This window comes from Anabrus simplex, chromosome 3 (genome assembly GCF_040414725.1).
Source record: "Anabrus simplex isolate iqAnaSimp1 chromosome 3, ASM4041472v1, whole genome shotgun sequence".
Lineage (NCBI taxonomy): Eukaryota > Metazoa > Arthropoda > Insecta > Orthoptera > Tettigoniidae > Anabrus > Anabrus simplex.
Window position 1 is genome coordinate 356,981,637 of NC_090267.1, and position 26,624 is coordinate 357,008,260.

General features: G+C 36.9%; 1 protein-coding gene across 1 annotated transcript in view; it reads left to right on the forward strand.

Moving 5' to 3' along the window:
* The window catches only part of Tmem131 (Transmembrane protein 131), a 504,583-nt gene that overhangs the window by 391,769 nt on the left and 86,190 nt on the right, over window positions 1-26,624 (forward strand). The window lies entirely within an intron of this gene.

The window sequence follows — 26,624 nt, forward strand, 5'->3', positions numbered from 1 at the left end:
AGGAGGAGGCCAGATAAGAGCAGGTAAATGGGAGAAGCAAGGATCAGTATGGATGGTAAAAAACTTGGAAGTCTGAACAGTCATAGGAGAAAGGTATCACTGTGTCTGTATAAGTAATGGAACAAACCAACCATATGTTGAAAGATTGAAACCAGACAAATGTTGGCTTGACCATGTAAAATATGTCATTCCTACATATTTCTTAGTACAGGACATAAAAAGGATGCAGTGTCCAGATAATGTAACTCTGCACCAACAGAACTTGTGCAAGCATTCATTATTGTGTTTGACAAACAGCAGTTAAACATTTGGTACGTATTACAAAACAAAGTCACTGCCAGGTGTCTCTTTTGTGTTTCTGCAGACTAATCTAGAGAATCATAAACAGATCTTGCTGTGGTTTTCACTGTGTATAAAGCATTTATCAAGAAAGGTTTTGGTGTATGAAACATTAAATTGCATTATAAGGGAGCTGAACAGTTTTAGTGAAGGAGGTTACTCCTCCATGTAATTCTCCCATTCTTAATTCTGAAATGGAAATTTTGGGGAAAATAAAAATTTGCAGCTTTTCTGCCATGCTTACATAAAAATTACAGGTGATTTTTTAATGCAAAATGTGCAGTCCTGAAAACATTAACATGTTTTTAAACCTAACATTCGTCTTTTGAATAATGCGAAAATATGCACACAGAGTTGTGTGAATGTGCCGTGGCTAGATGCTACGTAAGTTATCTCACAATATCAAAATACAAAGCCGTCCTCAAGGTCACATTGCAGAAGAATGTATTGTGGCCCCTGATCTTCCAGTAAAGGACATAACTTTTTGCAGCTACATGTACATTAAATAACTTAGTGTTTGAGCTACCAAACGATTGTCAATTATTCGATGTAACCATAATTTTCTCTGCCTTTTCTGTTTATGATGTCTGACAACCAATAATGAAACAACCACCCATATTGTTTGTTTTACTTACAGGTATATCTTTTATGACATTTAAATATTGCATTTCTTTGAAAGTGCATTATGGTCTACACGGAGGCTCTGCAACAAAGGCAACTACTTTAAAAATACTTTATGTAGCCAGCACATTCTGAAACCTGTGTCATTTAACGCTTAGATAATTATTATTTAACATACAGTATAGCTGGAGTGAACAGAATAAAGTCTTATCTTCATTTCCATAAAAAAATTGTTATATTCAGCAGCGCTTATCTAACAATAGTCGTATTGTTTCAATGGCCAGTCATTAGTTCATATGCCACGACTGAAAAGTGCAAGCGGTAACACTGCAGTAAAAAGACCATTCGGCTTGGCAAGCTATGCATAATGTTGGTCTATACACACATCACTAGTATACTATTTAACCACATGGGAGGTGCACACTTGTTTTGTAATATATAGCGGTCTCTGTGCTAATTATTCAATAGTGGTGGGAAAAGAAAACAGGAGTTTCAGCACACAGTTTAAAACGGTGCAGTCATTCTGTAGGACCCGAGTTTTGTGTAAAACCATCACATAGGACTATTCATTATTTAGAAACGTTACTATCATGTCCTGTCCATATTCCCAATACCTTTCCATCATTTGACGCAATGTAAATATTGGGTCAAATGTGGACCTGCCTCTTGTGAATCCATTCTGGTGTTCTGCCAATTTTCCCTCTACTCTGTCTCTCCTTTGTTTATCCAAGATTCTTTCAAGGATCTTAGCTGTATGAGGTATCAGTGTCACTCCTCTGTCATTTTCACATTGCTTCCTGTCTCCTTTCTTGAAAATTGGTATAATGAGCCCTTTCATCCACTCTTTTGGAACAGTCTTTTCTCTCCATATCACTCTGAAGAGTCTTTACAACTACTATAGACCAACTGCTCCTGCTGCTATTATCATTTCTATGGTGACCTTGTTAATTCCAGCTGGCTTGCCTCATTTCATTCTTTTAGTGGCCCACTCAATCTCTGCCATAGACACCTCATTTTCCTTATCTTCCATCTGCACTAAATCTCGTTCTTCGATTTCTCCTTGTACCAAGGTATTTTGCATGTTGTAAAGCTGTTCAAAGTATCCCCCCCCCCCCCTTTCCCTCCCCCTCTGCAGTATATCCTGTAGCGTCTGTACTCCAGAGGAGCGGCTACAAAAGACATCTGTTCTCAATGTTAGTAGCGGCCTACAAAGTTTCAGCTGGCAGTAGCTCTAAAACGCCTTTGGGAGTGGTGAACCTATCGTAATAAAAGCCTATATGATAAGTGATGACAAGTGTACTAAACTTATCACTATGAATCTTAAATTGCCTATTGCTAGGTTTCAACCAAAAATTAATTAAAAAGATATACCTATTACAGTGTTCTCCCCAGAAATTTTTGTCAGCCAGGTGGCAGGGATGAGTAGCCGGGCGGGGAATACTACATAAAACTTCAATATGAAAAAAAAAAAAAAAAAAAAAAAAAAAAAAAAAAAAAAAAAAAAAAAAAATCAATTCGTTCCCCTCAGGGCATTAACAATAATATCAGACAGGTAAACATTAACTGCAAAATTGAACTATTTTAGTGTTATTATCACAAGCAAGACATAATAGAGTATTTTGAACTTCTAGTGATCTATTGCTCATTCCAAATCATGTAACAGCGGACTTAGAGGCCTACCACTTGGCTTCTGTGGACATGTGGACTGCCATACGAGTTTGTGACGTCATTTTACAAGATACATTTCATTTTATTTTTGAACATTTTAAGTTAACCAGAATAGAACTGCCAAGTTAAAACACATTTAATTTAAATTTATATTTTCAATCTTGACCAACCTACAATCAACAATCAGTTCAAATCTCCACTTATTGTTGACGACACATCCTGTCAACAGACACGGTACGTCAAGAACATGATATGATACAGGGGTCACATAAACCCCGATATGTAATCCTCTTTACCAAAAAGAAGATCCATTTTAGTTTTGGACATTTTTCATATTAGATAGATTAGGACCAAAAAACTTAACTGTATTAACTTATGTTACCCATCTTAAGAGTTCATTGATGTTTGTATATATTGTATATAATGTATATATTGGTATGTTTATATTTTTTAAAAAGGTCCCAAACCTTAACCTAAAGGTTGTATACAGGCTGAACTTGCCCAAAATAATGGGTGAAACATGTACCTGACCTAAATAAGTCTACATAAAATCATGTAGATAATAACCACATTAAACGTGGAAAGTATTGAATAGGTGGATTTTTATTAAATTATCCTTGATATCTATGCCTTTGTGATGTCATTCGGATAGAGGGCTTGCATGCGATTCCATGCGAATCCAGACCCCGCTTGTGCATGGCACTACATGGTGGTCAAGCTAAACCGTTGATCTCCGACGTAATTGATGCAGTTATGCTGACAATGATGATTTATATTTAAATTAACAGTTTTACAGTATTTACATGTTAATTTGGAGCACCCAATGACTCAAATATGTATTAATATTATGTAACTAACTCATATCTAGGTTATATAAGCCGGGCGGTCTGTATAAATGGCAGGGCAGTGCACCCATTAAAAGGTCATAGGGAAAACACTGCTATTAGGCCTGTAGTCAATTTCAGAAACTTCTAAAGCATCCCAATTTATTCATAATTTTTTTTAGACTATATTACACCTTTTACAGCAATAACTCAGTTTAAAATGCCATAGTTTTCTGCAGTACCACTGAAAGTATAAAAATACAACCTTTCAATACAGTACGGTCATTTGATGTAACTACTATGTATGCCATTTTACCAATTCAAATAATAATAATAATAAACATATTCAAAGACAATTTATTACAACACAAAAATGTAGTCAACATGAAATAGATGAATATATATATATATATATATATATATATATATATATAAAATAAGAGTTTGGTCTGTACATTGCTCAGAATTTAAAAAGAATGCTATTTCTGTATCGGCCGTGACCGCAGTAACAAGGAAATGCACTTTTTAATTTTCCGTAATGGCTGTATGTATGTACATACGTCGTATGCGCATCACGAGAAAACGGCTGAAGAGAATTTAATGAAAATCGGTATATAAAGTCAGAGAATAAGTCGCAAAAATCTAGGCCATAAATAATTTTATTCATGCTGAGTGAAATGGTAGTTTAGGGGAAGGCCTAAGACTTATTTCTCAAATATTTATATTATTATTATTGGTCCTATTGATAAATACTACATAACTAAAGTTATCTAGTATTATATCTCTGATCCATTTATGTCTTATACATTTTTACTGTACCGGCTATGATAACAGAGATATTCATGAATTTGGATTTTTGTTGCCAAGTCCATATCAGCGCCGAGCCACAAGAAAATGGGTACACAGAATTTAATGAAAATCAGTATATCAAGTTGGGGAATAAGGAACTATAGTCTACATTATAAATAATTTTATTCACCCTGAATGAGATGTTGGTTTAGGGGAAGGTGCCTAAATTTTAATTTTGAATTACTTATGTTATTGACCATATCGAAAAGTACCATATGAAAGTTACAGAGAATAGAATTTCCGATCATTTATGTCTCATTCAGTTTTACCGCAGTGACTATAATAAGATTGGCAGTGATGGTTATTAAATTGTAAAAATGATTATTAGAATGAGAAAAAATCATGAAGGAACGATCACTTGATTAATAACACAAGAGGGAGTCATGAAATAAAGGGCGACTCACTTTACATTAGATGCTGTAATATCACAGAGTTGGAAAAAAACTTAAATGTGAAGGCCTGCAATGTAGAAAGCTCATAAAACTGATCAATAATAACATTACATTGATGATTGTTTGTAATGTGCTTTGTGTGTTCTGCTGTCATTCATCTCCGATAGATGGGATTACTGCTGCATACTGAGTATAACAGCCAGCGTGAATATTGGCGATTAGCTGGGGAGTCAGATATCTCTCTTCTTTAGCATGCCATTCCTCTGGTTCATAAATTTTCTGATACTACTAGTACGTAATTTCCCCTATAAGTCCAACCGCTCGTCCATGTCGTCGGGGGATAGCTGTAAGGGTGAAGTACAGCGGGGACCGTGTGTGCCCCAGAACCACTATGGTAGCTGTGAAGGCCTTACAGGAACCCGGAAAAATAACGGCTAACAGGGCTCTGGTGAAGTCCTTAACGGCAACTAAGGTGGAGAAAAAGAGACCTTTGGTACAGCAAAGTTGGCGGTAGAGGCAACCCTTCCTCTTGGGGTAAAATAAAGAGGAAAACCACTGCCTTGTGGTGAAGAGGTATCTTCAAAAGCTAAGGGAGACTACCCCAACAGAAAACAGCAGGCTTGGAGGCGTAGGTGGCAGCCCCACCACCAAGCTCGGGTGCTGTGGGCCAATAACTCGCATTACCTTAAATTACCTTATTACAGAAATATCAACAATGTGAAACCAGACTGATACAAAGACAACGACCTTTGGTTTGAAAAGGCTAACGAAAATTGGGTTATGGAATGTGAGGACTCTGCGGGAAAGTGGGATGCTACGACATGCAGCGGCATGTATGAAGAGTTATGGCCTGAACATTCTAGGTTTGAGTGAGGTGAGATGGAGTGGATGTGGGGAATTGGCAACCCATGATGGAAGACCCGAGGGCGACAGAGCGAGTTATGGAGGTGTGGGTGTATTAATGGACAAGGAGGCCAAGAGGAACCTTATGGAGTGGTACCCAGTTGCGGAGAGGATAATAGTGGCACGTTTTAAGACCTATATTAGAAACTTTGTGTTGATAGTATCCTATGCACCTATGGAGTTGGTGGAGGAGGAAAACAAACATGCATTCTATGGACAACTTAATAGTGTGGTTAAGAAACAGAAAAGGAAGGATATCATACTAGTTGGAGGAGACTTTGCAAAAGTGGGACAGGACAACGAAGGACTTTGAACATATTATGGGAAGGCATGATTTAGGAGAACGAAATGAGAATGAACAGCTGTTTGTGGACTTCTGTGCAAGCCACGATTTGGTTATTGGTGGTACTGTATTTCCACATAAAGACTGCCATAAAGTAACAAAGGTATCACCAGATCATAGGACAGAAAACCAGATAGATTATGTGGCTGTTGGACGAAGGTGGAGGAGTTAATTGTTGGATGTGAGGAACAGGAGAGATGCGGACATTGGTAGTGATCACCATTTTGTTGTGGCTACTTTTAGAACGATTGATCCATGAACAAAAGAGAAGGATAGATCAGACAAGGAAGTGATATGATGTTGGAAAGCTAAGGGTTGACAGAAATGTGAAAGAAGCCTTCAGGATAGAACTACAGAATTGATTTCAAGCACTCACTGAATTGGAGGCTGAAACTATTGAGGAAAAATGGGTGAAGACTTGATCCGTATTTACTGAAGTAAGTGGAAATATCCTGGGTTTTAAGGACAGGAGGAAAAAAGACTGGATGACTGACCAGACATGGGAAATTATTAGACAAAGGGAAGAGATAAAGGAAGTAATGCACGCATGTAGGACATGAGCAAGGAAGGCAGAATTGCAATCCAAATATGCTGCGAAGGATAAGGAAGTAAAGAGAAGTGCGAGGAGAGATCAAAGGAAATCGATGGATGACCTATCTCAACAAGCAGAGGAGGCAGCCAGAAAGGGAAAACTTAGAGAACTCTATACCATCACCAGAGTTCTGGCAAGGAAGCAGATGCAGAAAAACCGTCCAGTCAGAAACGAAGATGGTGTCCTCCTAACAAACTCTGAGGATCAACTGAAGCGATGGCAGGAACATTTTTCTGTGGTGTTAAACCACTCCTTGGAGGAGCAAGTAGATACGTGAGAAGATGAGGAGGAGGAGGAGGAGGAGGAGGAAGAAGAAGAAGAAACCCAGCCTGACCCCAAAATTAAAGTCTGCATTCCAACAGTGGAGGAAATTAACCAAGCATTGAGAGAGTTGCATATTGGTGTGGCAGCAGGAGTTGACATATTCCAGCAGAAGTCATGAAGGTTGATATGGATACCACTGCCAGTATGTTGCCGCTATTTGTGAAGATATGGGTTAATGGAGAAATGTCGACAGATTGGAGATGTGGGTTGCTGGTGAAGTTGCCAAAGAAGGGAGATACGTCAAACTGTAACAACTGGAGGGCAATTATGCTTCTTTCAATCCTTAGCAAAGTCTTCACCAGGGTTCTGCTGAACAGAATTAAGGAGTATATCAACTTGAGGCTCCGACGGGAACAGGCATTCTTTCGATCGAATCCCTCGTGTGTAGACCAAATAAACACCTTGAGGATAATTCTGGAGCAGTGTGCTGAGTGGTCATTTCGTCTCTATACAGTGTTCATCAACTTCGAAAAAACTTTTGATTCGATCAAAAGAGAAGCTATGTGGAAGAAAGTGAAGCGGTATGGAGTGCCATCACAAATTACCAGCCTCATTCCAGAAACGTGCCATGATTATACATGCAGAGTCATTCATGAGGGCTGTGTATCTGAGCCTATATCTGTACGTTCAGGAGTACGTCAAGGTTGTATCCTGTCGCCAACCATGTTCCTGGTGGTGATTGATGTGGTAATGCGGAACATAACGCAAAATGTGAAATGTGGTATCCAGTGGGGATTGGCTAATAGGTTGGAAGACCTAGACTTCGCTGACAATGTGTATTTCCTGTCTGAGGCACATGGTGAAATGCAATCAAAGATTGAAGACTTGGTAAAAGAAGGTGGGACTAATGATCAACTCAAAGAAGACCAAATCCCTAAGGACTAACACCAACAAACTAGACTCATTTGTCTTCAGTGATGAACCTATAGAGGATGTGGATAATTTCACCTATTTGGGCAGTGTAGTTACCAAAGATGAGGAGCAGTACAGGATGTCTCTCAACGTATACAAAAAGCAAATGGTGTCTTTGTTCGTCTCTATCCGGTATGGAAGAACAACAAAATATCTTATCAGGGCCGAACTTTGCATTTTCCGAAGTAATGTCAAGGCTGTTCTATTATATGGGTCCAGGACCTGGAAAGTGACTAAAATGATTACCTCCAAGTTGCAGACCTTTGTCAACCGCTGTTTAAGGAAAATTCTGTATATCTACTGGCCGGAAGTAATCTCCAGTCATGAACTATAGAGGACTGGTGAAACAGATGGCCATACAGATGAAGCGGCAGAAATGGAAATGGTCTAGGGCATATGTTGAGGAAAGGGAATGAAGTCGTTGAGAGAGAGGCACTGGATTGGAACCCACAGGGTAAAAGGAGAGGAAGGCCCAAACAAATATGGTGAAGATCTGTACACATGGAGGCAATGAAAGAAGGCAAGACCTGGAGAGAGATGAAGAGGTTGGCTGGCAACAGAATCAGATGAAGATGCTTTGTTGATGCCCTATGTTGCACCAAGAACAACAGGAATTGAGTAAGTCACTGGTACATAACACACTGGTTCATCATAGTATTACAACTATTCAATCCCTCCTCTGAGGCACTAATTGGAATGAGCAGTGTGCATACTTAAACAAAATAACAACAGAGGAGTGTTCGCGGCCTCTGCGGGCTGGTCATTCTAGCTCTGGAACTTCGAACTGTTGGATTAGCAGCATAGTACTTTTTGTTAAAAGTGAGATCATGTGTGGATTTTCATTTGATGTATTATTTCATATGGCAGTATTGCTTTTAATCGCAATATTTGTACTGACGTCATTGTAATGACCTATGTTGACTTCAGTAAAGGTAATCTTTCTGAGAATTCCGTAGTGAAGCACGATTACATCAGATAGTTTTTAAATATATTGAACTTTATTCTTGATAATGATTACTTCAACTTTAATCATACTATATCTCAACAAGGATGACTCCCCATGGGAGCCTGTGCTTCAGGCATACCAGGAGAAATATGTATAAATCACTTGGAAAATAATAAAATAATAAATAAAATAAAAGGAATCGTAGTGTGGATCAGATATGTTGATGACATATTTGCTATTTTAGATCAACAAATCAACAGCAACACTGCAATATTAGAAAAACTTAATAGTTTAGATTCAAATATTTCATTTACTATGGAAACGGAAGTAAACTATACTTCAAACTTTCTTGACCACACTGTAACTAAAAGCAATGTTTATTTATCATAAAATGAATAGAAAGCCCACACGAACCATTAACGCAATTTTAAAAAAATCTCTTCATCCTGGTGCCCACAAAAAGGCCACTTTTTATAGCCTAATTAACTGTGCACCTAATCTCCCTCTATCCAATAACAATCTAAGAAAAGAAATAGGCAGCATCTATACCACAGCAATTAGTAGGGACCTGAAAAAATCGCATTTGCAATAAATGCAAATTTTTTAATCTTGTTCTGAATCCAAGCCTACGGTAATTCTAATGTGGAATAAAATCTTTTTACACATAAATATAAGTGCGACAAAATGCAAATTGAGACCCAGAATGCAAAAAGTGCTATTTTACTGGCAAAAACAACATATTTAGACAAAATCGTCAGAAATACTCAAAATATGATGCATAAATCTTTTGACCATTCCGATTGATGGAGAAAAGTAGCCAATCGATTGCTGCTTGCTGACTTTAATCGATATTTACAATGGGAATAGCAAGGGGAATAAGATCTTTATTGATTATTATCAAAGTGTAAATCAAGTGTCAAGGAAATAACGAGATAGACGTAGCGTTGTTTTCCCGTTGTTCAAAATTGAAACTAGTGAAGAGTAGAAAGTTGAGCGATTGTTTAAGTTATAGGGCGCACGAGAAAAGCCACGCACGAAAGGGCTCAGCAATATGCAAAGGATGGTTTTTGTGCCACAGATTCAGCGACAGTGTTTTGCAACTATTGTAATTGGCGATTTGGGTGGGAATAAAAGATAGCATTGTGAAACACATTAAATCTGAAACATCTGGGTAAGCGACGCGATAACAAAAGTTCAGCCCCTGTTGTTAGTACATGTCAAAGAAATCAATCTTTTGTGCTTACACAGTTAGATAGTTGTAAACAACGAAAAATTTCCAGAGATAACTTCTCGAAACGCACAGCTGAAGTATTTGCCAAAGCAAATATACCTCTGGAAAAGCTGGAAAGCAAAGAGCTAAGAGCCTGGATTTCTGAGTTTTCAAATGAAGAGCTGTCATGTGTGAGAACTCTACGTGAAGTATATTTACTGGGTAAGTTTCGATTTCATTGATCGGGTACAATTTAGGTAATATGACATCGAAACCACACGCAAAATTGAAGGATACTGAATTTGAGTGCGATTTCCATATCGAACTATCTTACTATTGATCCAGTAATTTTAAATTATTTTGTTATAATTTGAGGTCTTCCTTCCTTTCTAGAAGTTACATCTGACTACCAGAAAAGAACAACAGAGACTCTAGTGGGGAAGAACATCAACATACTCTGCGATGAAACTACAGATAGAATGGGCCATTGTGTTTTTATCATCATATTCCAAGTCCCAGCCAGATCGAAAAGAGAGCTGCACATTGTTTCTGTGAACTATCTTGATGCAGGAAATGCTATAAACTGCTCTTGTGCTGTGTTAGAAGCTCTGCACAGTTATAGTGTACTATGCGATGCAGTTAAAGTGTTTGTTAGTGACAGTGCCCCGTACATGACCCGATGTTATGAAACATTAAGAGCGGTTGTAGGGGATCATTTAATGCATGTACAGTGCTGGGCACATAAGATCAGCTTGGTTGGCAATAGTTGGGTTGCACTGATGACAGATTTAAATCATGTGGTTGCGATGGTAAAGTCTGCATTTTTGAACATAAGAAAGCGAAAATGTAATTATTTACAATTCTTAACATCAAAGTATGGTGCTTCTCAGGAAGCAAAGCTTTTTCCTGCACCTGTCATAACCCGATGGAATAGCTGGTTATTGATTGTCTTCTATTTGAGTGCTTACTTTATGATGATGTTACTTTTTTCAAGATGTCTGACATGAAAGACATCAACAACTGTAGTATTAAGTACCTGACTGACCTGAGTGACCAAGAAGTGAATAGGCTTCACTCCCACATGGTTTTTGTCACAGATCATGCAACTGGATTGGTTGACCTCCTTACTGAACTTGAAGAGTCTCTGTATCCTACCTCTCTTTTACCCCAAACCAGTTTTACCTTAATTTGTGAGGGGAACTTTTCAGCGGCAACTAATGATGCTTTGATTAAGCTTACTCCTCTACAGTAGGCTGCATGTAGAGACACATTTTTCAAAGGTGCTTATTCTTCACAGTGCAAGCTAGGCCCCAACCATAAGCATTTTGTGTCAATTTCTCAAGCTTTGTATCCAAAATATATAACTTTGAATAACACTGATAAATTAGATGAGCTTGAGAAATTGTTTGGAGTAACAGATCTCTCACAAAATGATATCTGGTCTGGTTACTGTTCTCTAAAACATGCAATTCAAACCCAGATGAAAGAAAGTGAAAAATGTGATGTCATACTTGCATTAACTACAGTTCAGACCGAGTTCAGCATATTTGCTAAATACTGTCTTGAGTTGTTGTGGACCCCAACGAAGAATGCAAATAACGAGTGGGTGTTGTCTCATTACAACATAGTGGTTACAGACAGACGGTGCAATTAAAAAAAAAAAAAAAAATGCCGAAGTACTGACTATGCTTTGAGCAATGTTTGAACAATGAATTTGTATTGTGTGTGAACCAAGGACAATAATTGCACTTCATAAACTTGGAATTGTTAAAATTAATAACACCATGCGATTTATTTTAACTTTGTAAATAGATGCTAATTTTGGAAAAATAGATGCTAAGTTTGAAACAAATAGATGCTAATTTTTCAGGTCCCTATGAGCAATGGCTGCAGTAGAAACTTCATAGATAAAATAATCAATAAAATTTAAAAACAAATCATAAAGTAATATCAAATAGAACCATAGAAGAAGAAGAATTTTGCTACTTTCACAGTCAGTAATAACATATCTCAAGTTACTAATATAATTAAAAAACATAATTCCATATAGCCTTCCATACACATAACACTAATAGCTATAATTTTTATTATCATAACTCAGTTATCCCTCACGGTAACAAATTTCTTAACTCAGGAATGTACAAACTGAAATGTTCAAAATGTGAAGCAACCTTTATCAGCCAAACAGGGAGAAATGATATCATTAGATACCAAGAATACAGAAATGCAGAAAGATATAATTCATTTTCAGCAACAGGTACCCATATGAAAGAGTTTCACCATCCTTTTACTACTATTAACCAGGGTTTAATTATTTTGCACTTAGCAAATAAATGCACACTAATTAATAGCTTAGAAGACATTTATATACAGTTGAATAAAAGAATGAACCCCATTGTATATATATAAAATTCCTATTCTTTCTGTCATTCACAGGGATATTGAGAAAATGAGAATGTTTCAAGAGCTGAAATTGGTACCAGTTATACATTGTTATGTCTTCTTTACAAGAAAAATACAATGAACCTCTCATGACCATGACTTTTATAATTTTTTAAAGAAAATGTGTTTTGTCAACAATGTTGTTATCTCATTGCCATGACGATGTAAGTACACAGCTATATCTGTCAGCATGATGTTGAACTGCGTGCATAATGGCTTTTGTTGCCCTTCACAGATATATTTGAGAGACTGAAGTAGGTACCAGTTGTGGGTTGGAATAAGAATGCAATGAAGACCATTATACTTGAACTATTCAGTGGAAAATAGTGTCCTTCAGTGAAATAAATTTTTTTTTCTGGCGATGAACACGAGATTGATGAGCTCACCTGTAGGCCATGGTCATTAATGCATCAAGTCTATGTAATCCAACACCATGGTTGTCCGGTTCGAGTCCTATTCATTGAAAATATTTTTACCATCAGAAAGTTGGCAGGCAGGGTAGTGGAGGTGAGCTGGTGTTATAGAATTTCTAATCACACTAGAATGCGTGCTAAAAGCCTGGATTAAATTCCAAACCTCTGCGTGGTGCTCATATGGAGTGAGAGCATCTGACACTGTTGATGCTGATTTGTTTTGGACAGTAATACATAGCTTTCTCAAGAGTACGCAGATCCATAGATGTCAGTGTACAGCTCTGAGCTACAACTGCACTAAAAATACTACAATACCTGTTTTGATTCCATTTGAATGCCGTATAAAACCTGGAAAGTGTAACTTTTATTCATAAGATGTATTAATAGTCCATTTAGATTTACCAATTTCGTTTTATTGAAAGTAATTTTGGCTGTTGAAGACAGGCTTAGGTACTAGTTGTAAATTAAATGAAATCACAGAGAACACAAATATGCTACTTGAAGAAATTTATAAATATTACTGAGAAGATATACTAAACAGAAATATGAAAAGATGTCATCAACTCCCCTCACACCCTTTCTTACTCCTCCCAACCATAACAACACCCCTCCTGTCAATACATCACCTTGCCGCGTCTTAACCCATAAGGACGCGCGTATAGGAAAAAATTATCCTTTTGAGTGAACTCTTCCAAATGTCATGACCTTGAATCTGCTGTGCGGCTTTGTTAGTTCCACTCATAGTGTGAGAGAAACATCTAACAGGTAAATTTCACCCATGCTCGTGCTCACACATTTTTGAATGCCATTGATTTTTATTGTGAACTATTTTGTTTTTATAGACAATCAGTCAATACTGATTTGCATTTAGGACAGTCGCCCAGGTGGCAGATTCCCTGTCTGTTGTTTTCCTAGCCTTTTCTTAAATGATTTCAAAGAAATTAGATATTTATTGAACACCTCCCTTGGTAAGTTGTTCCAATCCCTAACTCCCCTTCCTATAAATGAATATTTACTCCAATTTGTCCTCTTGAATTCCAACTTTATCTTCATATTGTGATCTTTCCTACTTTTAATGACACCACTCAAACTTATTCGTGTACTAATGTAATTCCATGCCATCTCTCCACTGACTGCTCGGAACATACCACCTATATTAAATAACACTTGTATGTTTTATTATTCATCCTCCTATTTAATGCAATACAATCTTAAAAATTAGGACATTGTCCTTATCAAAATTGTTAACATGAAATTAATATATTAGGTGGTACATGTTTCGCCTCATCAGCCATATTTTTCACCTTAGGAATAGATCAGGTACATGATTGGAAATAACTTACGAATGCTGTTAAAAACTATGTCGTTTAAAATGTATTAGAGATTGTTAAACAACTATTACAATATATAATGTTGTATGCTGTTACTTGACAATATTTGTGATAATATTGGAGTCTAAAAACATTACAGATATTTGAGGATTATGACATATTGAAAGATATTACAATAAAGATAAAAATCAGAAAACACATTCCATTTAGTTGTCAGATAGCATGTTGTTAAAAACTTATGGAAAGTTGAGCAATGGTAATGGTCGTTGATTCTTGAAGTTAATAAATATCTATTTTCATTCATTTGCTTATAAATTTTGAAGAATTTTCATATGGCCTGGTTCCTTTTGAGATAATATTAGTTGGAAATGTTGGTGCCGTAGGCTATATTGAAGTCTGTATAGACGTCATTAGACCATCTTCTTTGATGTGGTAAGAGTTTGTGATAGGTGTGGCTCTTTGCTGTTGGGCATGTTGAGGAGAGCGTATTAGTTGGAAGGGAATGTTGTTGTCATTCGGTGGTTAGCCCAATGTATGATGAATTCTGTAATTAAAGAGTTAATTTGAAAATTTAATCAATAACTGTAATTGGAATTGAGGGGCTGAATAGTGGAAGTTAAATGAAGAGTGTTGACACTTACCCCTTTGACCACTGAGATGTTAGCTTACGTTGAGAGTTTAAGAGCAACTGGCAGTCGCCGAGCTCTTACTACGCGTGTTGTATTTGTGAAGTCTTGGTGGAGGGCATTGAGCTTGAGAAGGTGTGGCTGAGGGCCCATTCGTTGCGCGTGAGGAGGAGTTGTCGGCAGTGGGAGGAGGGGAGGCGGGTGGTGTGTGCGTGCGTGCGTGTGTGTGTGTGTGTGTGTGTGTGTGTGTGTATTTTTTTTGGATTGGTGGGCATGTTTACTGATTTGGTGCTAAATATTTTACAAAACTTATTATTCAGAAGGAATGGTTTTTGTAATAGAATTGGAATCTGTTCATAAAGAGGACTTTTGTTATCTATTACATCATTTAATTTCTTGTCCTTGTTAAACTGTTGATCTAAGAAGACTGTTATGAGCTTACCAGTTCTTTTTAAAATTTGTAAATTCTGATCTTTTGTAGTAAATTTGTGACCTGTTTCTTTCATGTGGTTACTCATCGCAGAAAACTTATTATGTTTTTGGGCGTTATAATGTTCTGCATATCTAGTTGAGAAACAGCGACCAGTTCGACCAACGTAAGAAAAATTACATACTGAGCATTTGAGTCTATATATACCCGAGCTTGATTGTTTATTATTGGTTGAATTGACTGAGTTATGATTAAAAAATAAATTTTGATTTGTATTCTGCGTTGTGTAAGCGATTTTTACCTCATGTTTTCTTAAAGGATTGGTGATTTGATGGATTTTTGGGTTGGTAAATTTGAATTTCGCGAATTTTGGTTTGTTGGGTTTTATTGGAGAAAAGTTTGTGGTTAATTTTAGTCTGACTTTATTAATGATTTTGTTGATCATATCTGGATTGAACCCGTTGAATCTGGCTATTTCTTTTACGAAATCTATTTCATTTTTTAGATTATTCCGTGAAAGAGGGATTTTTAATGCTCTGTATACTAAACTGTAATAAGTGGCTTGTTTATGGGAATTTGGGTGCAAAGATTCATTTTTTATAGTTATTGGAGTAAATGAAGGCTTGCGGTAAATTTGGAAATCAAATTTGTCCATAACTCGCGTGATTTTGTTGTCTAGAAAATTGATTGAATTGTTGTTTTCGTTTTCCTTTGTGAACTTTGTATTATCGTCTAAATTATTTAGAAACGTTAGGATGTTATCACTATTGTTAAGTTGTTTATTGATAATTACTAATGTGTCGTCAACATAACGGAGCCATAAACAGAGTAACATACCACTTAGACGACGAGCAACTCGTCTTCTTTCTTCCAAGTCTTCCCAGCCCAAACTTTGCAACATTTTTGTAACGCTACTCTTTTGTCGGAAATCACCCAGAACAAATCGAGCTGCTTTTCGTTGGATTTTTTCCAGTTCTTGAATCAGATAATCCTGGTGAGGGTCCCATACACTTGAACCATACTTTAGTTGGGGTCTTACCAGAGACTTATATGCCCTCTCCTTTACATCTTTACTACAATCTCTAAACACCCTCATAACCATATGCAGAGATCTGTACTCATTATTTACAATCCCATTTATGTGATTACCCCAATGAAGATCTTTCCTTATATTAACCAACACCTAGATACTTACAGTGATCCCCATAAGGAACTTTCACCCCATCAATGCAGTAATTAAAACTGGGAGGACTTCTATTTGTGAAATCGCAACCTGACTTTTACATTACCTGTTGTCCATTTTACAACATTATCCAGGTCATTTCGCAGTTGCTCACAATCTTGTAACTTATTTATTACTCTATGCAGAATAACATCATCTGCTAAAAGCTTATCTCTGATTCCACTTCTTTACTCATATCATTGATATATTTAAGAAAATATAAAGGTCCAATAATACTGCCTTGAGGAATTCCCTTCTTAATGATTACAGGGTCAGATAAAGCTTCGCCTACTCTACTTCTCTGCGGTCTATTTTCTGGAAATATAGCAACCCATTCAGTCACTCTTTTATCTAGTCCCATTGCACTCATTTTTGCCAGTAGTTTCCCTTGATCCACCCTATCAAATGCTTTAGATGAACAGTGCAGTAATTATTATTAGACAAGTGTACAAGTGTGTGTTCTTTCGGCAAGTTTACAGAAAATTTTAGTGAATTTCAGGAACTGAAGATGTATCACACTGTGACACAGAATGAAATTATAAACATGGTGCTCCCAAGGAAGACATCAACATCATGGCTAGTGATGACTGAGAAATTGATAATGTCGAAGAAAGTGATCAGGCACATTCCTAATATGTTTGTTTCCACTATAGGAATTAGTAATTGACAGTTGACAATTATATCCTATTTTAAATGTTTTGTCATCTACAAAGCAAACAATCTCAACTCAACTTTAAACCTACATTCCGTCGAAACTGCTTGAAAATGCTGTCCTCGGATCTCAAAACGGAACTTTTGGCATTGAGAAGTAAAATACTGACTCTACCAACAATCCTCCAAAGTCGTGTTCAGTGGCTTTCTGGAAAATCTGAGGAAAGGAAAAGTACAGTCCTCAGAAAATGTCAAGCAGGAAGATGCAATGACTGTGAATGTAGAAACGACAGAAGAAAACCATAATTTTAAGTATTATCCTTGTGATTTGATGCTAAGTCTTATAAGGAACTGAAGATATCTCCATAGGAGAATCACCATTATATTTTAAATTCATCTGACTTTAGATTATATATATTTACGACCATTGTTTCTAAGTGTGTACCTCATATAGATTACAAGTTTGCTGGGAACATGTGAAGCCAGTGTGTGGAGAATGTGTGGAACAAGTGAACGAGCAACAGGAAGTAATGGGCCAGGAGTGAAGTTTAATCAAGTTTGATCTCTGAACTTTCTCTACAGTTCTTACCCTCTGCTCTTCCCTCTATACCCAACAGATGTTTATAATATGCGACTCTTTTGATACAGAAAATGAGTATTTAATATAAACAATGTAATATAAACAACTTAGTGATGCCAGTGTTATGTGTAAGCATTATCAGGACATGAATATTTCAATATCCATTCTTATAATCACAAGTTGAACATTGCCATAATTACTCCAAAACTATTATGATTGATTTACTATATAAATATATCATCATTTACATGGTTTGCAATAATTACAATTTAGAATTAGGAGGATTTTTGCTTGTGGGTAATTTTCACGCATTATGCGTCCTTGCATCACGACATCCTGCCGGGTTAGCAGCTGTTCAACTCAAAAAACCAACTGTCAGTATCACAAGTGCCAAACAATAGAACACACACATTGCCTTTCAAGAGGAAATATCAGGGAACTGTGTAGCATATTTATATATCCATGAGACAGCTCACCTTCAATTCGGTGAATTCCAGCGTGTTCCCTTCAACATTTTACTTAATTTTAATGGACCATATTAACATCATAAACAATTCCAGGATTTTAAATTACCATTATATTTTAACTTCATACGAATTTAGATTATATCTTTAAAAATGAGTTTGTTTCTAAGTATGTGCTTCATATAATTTACAAGTTGGTGCTCTCGATCAGGCAAGTTCCTAATATGTTTCTTTCCACTATAGGAATTAGTAATTGGCAATTGTATCCTATTTCAAATGTTTTGTCATCTACATTCCTACATTCCGTCAAAACTACTTGAAAATGCTGTCCTTGGATCTCAAAAAGGAACATTTGGCATTGAGAAGTAAAATACTGACTCTTACCAACAAAACTCCAAAGTCGTGTTCAGTGCCTTTCTGGAAAATCTGAGGAACTTTAACAATTTAAAAAGTACTATATCTACAAAAATAATTTTAAGTGTTATCCTTGTGATTTGATGCTAAGTCTTATAAGGAACTGAAGATATCTCCATAGGAGAATCACCATCATATTTTAAATTCATCTGACTTTAGATTATATATTTATGACCATGGTTTCTATGTGTGTACCTCATATAGATTACAAGTTTGGTGCTCATGGTACTATTAATACTGAAGACTTTAATCATTTAAAAAAGCATGTCTGCAAAAATAATTTTAAGAGTTATTGTTGTGATTTTTCTTTTAAGGAACTGAAGATGCCTCCATAGAAGAAAAAACATGCATTCCATTAAAAAAAATAATGAATATATGATATAGAAAAGTGTTGAATAGGTGGACCTCTTCACTTGACAATTGGATATTTTGTCAACACGGATATTGGAATAAGATTAAATTCATCAGTTGTAGTAGGCATCAAAATCAGTCGCTTACAGAAGTAGTTCAGAAGACATGAACCAATCAGTGTGACGAGTAGTTCCAATCCAGAGAGCATGATTTTCTTAAAGGAGCGACCCTAGTTTTACTGCAGCGTTCCAGGCGCAAGTTCTCAGTTGTGGTTCACACATACAGAACAGCTATGTAGGCTCTTTTGGATACATTGCAAAACACATTAATTTCGGACTAGAAATTGGATTAGAAATGCCAGTCCAGCTCGGTAAATACATGTCTGATAAAATGGGCAGTTTTGCCATCCATATCAAGATCTAATAGTAATATCTCTTCCCAGTTGATTCCTCTGAGCCTCTTGAAAGAGAATTTGAGGCGGTGATGGAGATTATAGTTTTAAGAGGAAGTACAACTTGGCAACCATCCTCTGTTAATACTAATCAGAGAGAAAAGATGGAAGGGATCAGTCTTACCTAGACAGTTAGTAGAAGCAGACATGCTGAGTCAGGTGTGCCAGTACAGCGGGAGTGGAGTGAGAGCGGTGCGTGGAAGGAAGACGGGAGTGAAGAAGAAGATGATTGGTGTCGATCAATATCGGGCAGTTATCAGAAGTTGGCAGGTGCGAGGGAAGAAGGAAACAGCCAGGAGTGAAGGATATAAAGTGGAATTAAGATTGAAGCGTGAGTTGATATTGGTGGCAACGGTGATTGTGCTAATGCTAGTCATAGGGGGTGTGGAAGTAAACCCTGGATCGACCCCCAATGGCAACATGAGCTGGGAAGATGTGGAGGTAATAAGGAGGGTGGTTAGGGAGGTTGTGGAAGAAGTATGCCCATTTGAGCAAATTAAAAAGATGATGAAGGAACAAGTGAAAGAATTTGAGAATATGAGGCGATGGATATAGGGAAAAACAGACGAAACAAGGACCAAAGTAGTAATCAACGAAAGAGAAATAGTGTCACTCAAGGAGAAAATGAGGGATATGGAGGAAGAGGTGGTGAAGCTGAAGGCTGAAATAGAAAGCAGCTGCCAAGAACGCAGGAAGAAATGCTTATTTATATATGGAGTGCCGGATGAAAAAGGAAAGGACAAAGTGTTGACAATCTACAAGGTTGTGGATCTCATACAAAAAAAGGATGAAAATTAACTTCAGTCAAGTTGATATAGACGATGTAGAAAGGATAGGTAAAGCACAGGGCAACAGGCCGATAAAAGTGAAGTTGTTTTCCACCCTGATGGCGGAAATAGTGATAAGAGGCGCGGATAACCTATGGAGCCCAAAAATCTGGATTAAAAGAGACATGGGAAGAGGAGGGATGAGGAATATAAATACTCTAAAAACACATTTAGCCTGGGCCAAACTTCAAGGGTTAAGAGCTTACATTAAGGGTCAACAATTAGTGGTAACTAATGGCCGTTGGACAAGGTGACGAAACTACGGGATTTGGAAGAGAATATGAAGAGAGAAGAAGAAATGGGGAAGAGAGTGGAAGAAAGACAAGTTACGGACAGCTGTGTTAGAGAAGACGGACATGGTGATAAAGAAATAACCAAGGGAAACAGGAAGTTAAGCAAGGAAAGGAAGGGAGATGAGCATAGTGGAAATGCGATCGTACATAGTGAAAAGGAAAGTGCAGTCGACAACGGGGCGAGAATAGGAAGGCTTAGGGATACAGCTATGGACATAGACAGAGAAGAGGAAAGTTGGAGAGGTGAATGCAGTGAAGGAAGGAATGTGCAGAGTGAAGAGGAAAGAGCAGCAGAAACCAGGCAGAGGATAGAGGTGTATATGAGCAAGGGAAGAAGCAGGAGCTCAAGAGACATGTGGGAAATGAAGAAAAATGAAGAGGGTAGAGTTACAAGAAGTAAAAGCTCTAATAAATTAGTAAGTAAATAAGGGAATACTGGTTGAAGACATGGTAGCATTACAGGGAAATATAGTAAAATAGTTTTAGATCGTATATGTCTGAATTTGAAATTATAGTGGAGGGAGGTTTTGATATAGTCCAGATAAAAGTAAGATATTTTAAGTGAAAGTGTCTTTATGTTAATTGCAATTGTACGGCAATTACGAGTGAGTTATCATCAAGTTAACGATGGTATTTTATGATATTTTAAGTGAATTTATCTCTATGTCAATTGAAATTGTATGGAAATTATGAGTGAGATATTAGCAAGTTAAACTTTAATATATGTGTAGAAAGTGGTGGGTGGATGTAACTGGGGTGGTGGGAGGAAGTAATATGTGATTATGAGGAAAAATGATGGTGGGAAAGTTGTGAATTAAGAGGTTAAATTGGTGGTATATAGTGAGTGAAGTGAAGGGTTGAAATTAATATGTGATTATGGTTGTATATGTTTGAATGGCAAGATATTCATAGTGGAGGGAAGTTTTTGATATAGTCGAGATGGTAAGTGGTAGAGTGTTTATGTTAGTTGTATAAGAGGAAGTAAATTCATGGTGGAAATGTATTGTGATTTGAAAGAGAGAGATTTGGTGGTGTAGTTGAGAGAGAATGATTAAATTATAGATATGGTATGGTAATTATTAAAGGAGTAAGAGATTGTTAATAAGGAAATAAGAGTGATTAGAGTTATGTTTGTGAGTTGTACGAAAGGAAGCAAGTGAATGGTGGGATTGTCTTGTTATTTGTAAGGGGTTGATTTGGTAGGCTGTGAATATGATTATTATGAAGTTTGGTGTTATAATGAAGGGCAGCTGCGAGATGGTTGGAATTTGGTCTGCGAGTGGTTAGAGGTACTGTTAAGAAGCTAAATTAGGTAGGTGTGAGTGTGTTTATTAATTGTATTTGAGTAAAGAGTGAGTAAGTTATTTAGTGTGTAATTTAATATGGAGTTTGGGTCATTACGGCCTGGAAGTGTTTCCAGTTTGATAAGAGGAAAAAATTGAGTTAAGTGGTAAGACGTTGGAGGTTGAGGTCATAAGAAATAACGAGAGATAACTTAAAGTAGATGGATATGGTAATTTGACTGGAAGTGCAGTGTGATTAGTTTGGAGATCGGAAAAGTATAGTGCACCTAGTGGTTCAGTGTGGTTTTGATAGATGTGATTATTCAGTTTGTTGGCAATAAGCACCAAGTAGAAACAGGAAGGTAATGTAGGTCACAACTCAGCAGTGAAGCAATGTGATGACTATGTGAGGAGAGGTTGAAGTGGAATGTAATATCTTGCTACGTCAGTCAGAAGAGGTGAGGGAGGGCATTGTCCCCCACATGGGCGGCCTTGTAACAAGAGGATGATGTGCCGTTCTGTACTATTCATTTTATTTGCCATTTTAATTTACCTAATTTTGCTTTTTTGCCTTGTTTTCATTTATTGCTGTATTAACATGGCTATCGGTTCTCCGTGAGGGAGATGTCCGTGGGTCAAATGGCAGCAGGTACTGATTGTTATTTTTACTTATTTTATGAGAATTATTCTATGTGTATGTCAGTATAAAAGCTGTCTAGGTTAGGCATTATTAATTTTCTCCATTAATAGATCAATAAGGTAGCAGTACTGTAGATCGGGAGAGAAATAGAATAAAGATGGAAGGGATCTGACACTTCAAAAAATGAAGGTATCAGCCAAAGAAAGACAAGAGCCACAAAGGGCCTCATTAAACCTAATACTATTGGGGTCGGAAAAGAACAAGAGTTGACCGTTGGAGTTCGGATAGGATAAATGAAAGTGAGGAGCCTGGCACAAGTAAGTGGAATTAAGTGGTCATCAACCCACACTCCCAAGAGCCCCTGGGCCCTCTTTAGTTGCCTCTTACGACGTGCAGGGTATACTGTGGATGTTATTCTACTGCCTCCACCCATAGGGGAAAAGGCTAGGTTTGAACTTGCTATCTTGGGATCTGAACACCAACACTCTACTACTGATCTACAGGAGGAACTAGGATGTGGGAAATGATAGTAACTGGGAAGTAGTTATGCTATCAGTTCATTCCAGTCCGAAGAGAAGTGTACAATGTGGCATAACTCAGTAGTAGAATAGGTCTACACCTTCTCCAGTCAAATGTAGCAACTATTCTGAAGACCAGTGACAGCAGGCATATAACAAGGTGGTTGTAGGGGAAAGCTGCATTTTCTTTTTATTGGTTTCTCAAGGGCTATTTGAAGCCACTTCAGAATTTTGCTCAAAGATTAAGCAAATAAAATAAATGGAGAATTGTTGCAACTATTCAAAGAAATACACAACTGTGCTTGTTAATTTTAATGACATTGGGAGACGGCTTACTTCAGACAGATTAGGGGTACATTGGCCATCTTGATAAAGAATATTCTGAAATGTATTCAAAATATTAACAATCTGTATGTAAGGCCTGTGAAACCTGGACAAAGAACATACAGGTAGTTGTGGCACAATGTTGTCTAAAGAATATATTCCTGGGACCAGTTTCTTCCTACTCCCAGACCCATGTTTCGGTATTAGACCATCTAGTAATTCAGCCATGAATGTTAGGCTTTATTTGATTACTTCTCATTACTCACAGATGCCATTTCTCAAAAAGTGCATATAGAACAAAGGTAAACATTTTTAAACACTAGTAAACCGTAACCTCTGATTTGAAACTTCTTGGCATGTTGTGATGTTTTATATGTTATCGGTGTTCCTTTATAATGTTGAAGGATGGGCACTAAAAGTTTGGTCAGTAAACCAATTGTAGGCCTTTGAAATGTGTATTTATCTCAGAATGTTCAAGATCCCATGGACAGACCATGTTGCCAACAAGAAGTGACAGGAGGAGGTACTCTGCTATGTCAGGAAATCAAGTGAAGTCTTAACCCTCGCAAAATGCAGGAAAGCAGCCTGTTTTGATCACACTATCCGAAATGACGAATGTGGCCTGATATAGCTGATCATAGAAGGCAAGACAGAAGGGAAACATGGACATAGGCAGAGAAGATTATCCTGAGTGAGAAACCTCCAACAGAGGTTCAACATCCATGGTACAGCAATTGTGATACAGGAATCACAAAATAGAAAAAAATTACTCCATGGTGGTTGCTAATCTTCTGTGAGGGGATAGCAGTAGTTTGCTAGGTATTGAAGTTCAGTGCGAGCAGAACAATGATGTGCATAAAACATCAATCTGCACTCCATACCATGTCATTCACATCACTCTGAGCTGTCTAGTTAACTATATATTTTTATTATCAATTGTATGACATTTTTAAGAGCTACTTATGAAGTAGCACACAAAACTAAGACATTATAATGCAGTCATTCCACCAGAATGTCTTTATGAACCAGAAACACTAATTTTGAACAGAAATGCAGACATCAGAAACATCGAAGATGTAATCAGTCTTTCAGCGGTTACACGATACACAGTTGAAAGGGAGGAAAATAAATCCAATTACACGGTACTTTAAGCCCTAGACTCGCAATAAACATCAAATGAACTACGCCTAATACACACAAACAAATATCAGGTTGGGCAACTTGACGACTATAAACAAGGAACGTGGAACGAGGGCTGGGAAACCTACCAAAGGCCATAGGGATGTTGCGGGTTTCCAGAAAATCAATGGTGATCTCTTGTTTTCAAAATATTATTTTCAAAATGATTACAAAGTGAGTTTTGAACAAAATTCATCTATCCAAACAATCCAGTCACATAATTTACGAATACAAGATTAGATGTTGTTTGGCAAGAGCTTTGGTATTAGCCCAAGAAGTTAACCAGAAATATCTTAGCATAATCCAAGTTCTACAATACGATTCTGAAGGTAAGAAGGCACACAAGATACAAATACAATTTAGAAATGAAGTAAACGTGCTTTCTAAAATGTCTGAGCAAAAGAGAGGCGACCAGGGCAACTCCTATGTGATAACACCAGCGGACATTAAATGTAAATTAAAACTGGACTGAAATCAACCGTACTTACCTCAAGGTAGCCCATCCTGGAGTGAGGATATGCCGACGTGCGTCAAAATGGCAGGACTGGCGAGAGAACCAAAGACTACGAAATCCTGCCTCGCTCACTGAAAAAGGGAAGTCTGGCCTTGGTGCGATAACCGAGTGACCAATCAGAGCACAGGAGCTTGCCTATCGCCACCCAGATTCACCAATCACAACTCTCTATCCAGTGGCGATGTTTATACAATATTCCCGAACATATACAGACACTAATTGCGAACTTTCCATTTTCCAGAATTAGTAAGGACATATTTCTAGAATCCACAACCGACATGGGCCAACACACCCTGTTCTAAAAGTCTGCGTCACAACCATTTCTGGACTGTTCCAGCTATTACAGAGCAAAAATTTATAATTTAGTAGTTACTTAAGTAGATAAAGGGAATACAAATAAAACATACTACAAAATATTTTACACCATACAAGTTAGGTAGCTAAATGGAATACGAATAAAATATTCTACTACAACACTCCATATCATACAGTAAGTCTACCAAAAAAAAAGGTTTACAAATAAAATATTCTGCAAATCCCACATCACACAGTGAATATTCCTTAAAACGACTTACAAATAAAATATTCTACAACAACTTTCCACATCATAGAGATTCTATACAGGTCTCAAGAAAAAGAAAATTCTAGGTCCAAAACCTCAGATGAAAAATATGCACTTAGACATTCAGAGAGACATTAGAAAATCCAGATTAAATTTTTTTTAGGCATATCAAAAGAATGATATCTGAAGATAAAACAAATTCTGAGAAATTTGTATGAAAACAGAAGTACGAAACAGACACTATGTAATGGATCTGTGAAATCAAAATCAACCTTAAGTTGGCAGGAATCACACAAGATAAAATCCAAAACAGTGAGATATCCTTAGATCCAAAATTCACAAATGTCATATTGACACACAAAAAAACCTACAACAACTTGAACCAAAGAGAGAAAAGAATCCCACAACAAAAGAATGAAAGAAATATGGACACAAAAGAAGGCAGACACATGACTGTGAGTAATTTGTATTATCCTAAAAGTGCTCTTTCACAAATAGTATCAGCAGTGTAGGCTCACCTTGTTTCTGTTACAGTATAAAAACATTCATGTTTGCCACCTCATGCAATAATGGCCTAAAATGAAATGAAATATTCAAAGTGCAGTTAAATACCTGAAGAGCAATGCTAGAACTTTCAGAATAAATCTAATATTGGGCTAGTATTAAGATTGCATAATTGTTCATTGTGTTGACAACAATCGTTTGTGTCTTGTGTATACTTGCAGTGAATGTTGTTGTGTCACAGCCAAAAACAATGCAAGGTGTTATAATTAGGTACTGGTATTTAAAGTAGGAATAAAAATGTGTGTAGCACCATAATGGCTGTCTGAGTTTAACAGCTTGCTGTCTGTGATTGTAGGAATGATATCCCAACATAGTTGAGCAGATTGAAAAGTGTCTAAATGTGATTAATCCAAGTCAGTAGATTCAGTGGCTCATTAAAGAATTACTCTTTGGATCAAAATTCTGGCAATTTTAAGAGTAATAGTAGTTGAAGTGACACTGAATACATTGTTCTTTATTTCTTAAATTTGCATGTTGGCTTAAAACTGAAGTGTCTCTTTGGATACCGGTACTGTTTTAAGATGATATTTGTTAAGTTTAGATTAGCTTATATTTTACTTAAATAGTTAAAAATTATGAACTTCAGATTTGTGCAGGAAGTTGGTAATGTAATTGTTTGTAT